Source organism: Etheostoma spectabile, chromosome 24 (assembly GCF_008692095.1).
Source record: "Etheostoma spectabile isolate EspeVRDwgs_2016 chromosome 24, UIUC_Espe_1.0, whole genome shotgun sequence".
In the NCBI taxonomy this organism is placed as follows: domain Eukaryota; kingdom Metazoa; phylum Chordata; class Actinopteri; order Perciformes; family Percidae; genus Etheostoma; species Etheostoma spectabile.
The window spans coordinates 881,043-881,542 of record NC_045756.1 but is presented as its reverse complement, the minus strand read 5'-3'; positions in this window follow the sequence as shown (position 1 = coordinate 881,542).

Genomic DNA, 500 nt, shown 5'->3' with positions numbered 1-500 from the left:
GGGCGCCTAAGAGTCGAGCACAAACCAACTGTGCTACCAACGCAAGTACACACAGAAGGGTTTTCTTGGTGGAATTGTCTTTGTCATTGTGGGTGTAAAGCTCAAAATAAAGTTACAGAGTAATAAAAACAGCCTGTTCCTGTGTTTGAACCTATAACCTTTGAATCTCAGGTCCATTCAACCTTCTGAATATAAAGCATGGTATTTATCACACAGAGCTATACATGACGTTCAAATATTCGGGTTGGAGGTTGTATTTGATGTCTCACTGAGGAGAGACCTTTCAAAAACGTTTTGTTGGCAGCAGGGATTCGATCCCTCAACCTCGGGTTATCAAGTCAGCAACTTATCCCACAGAGCTATCCTTCAGGATGGAAAATTGGCAAATTTGTTCTGGTATTTATTCAGGGAGAACTCCTTGGACATCGTTAGTCACACAGAGGAGCAAGGGGTATATATGCTAGATCGGATCCACTAGACGTGTCGACTTCAAAGGACGT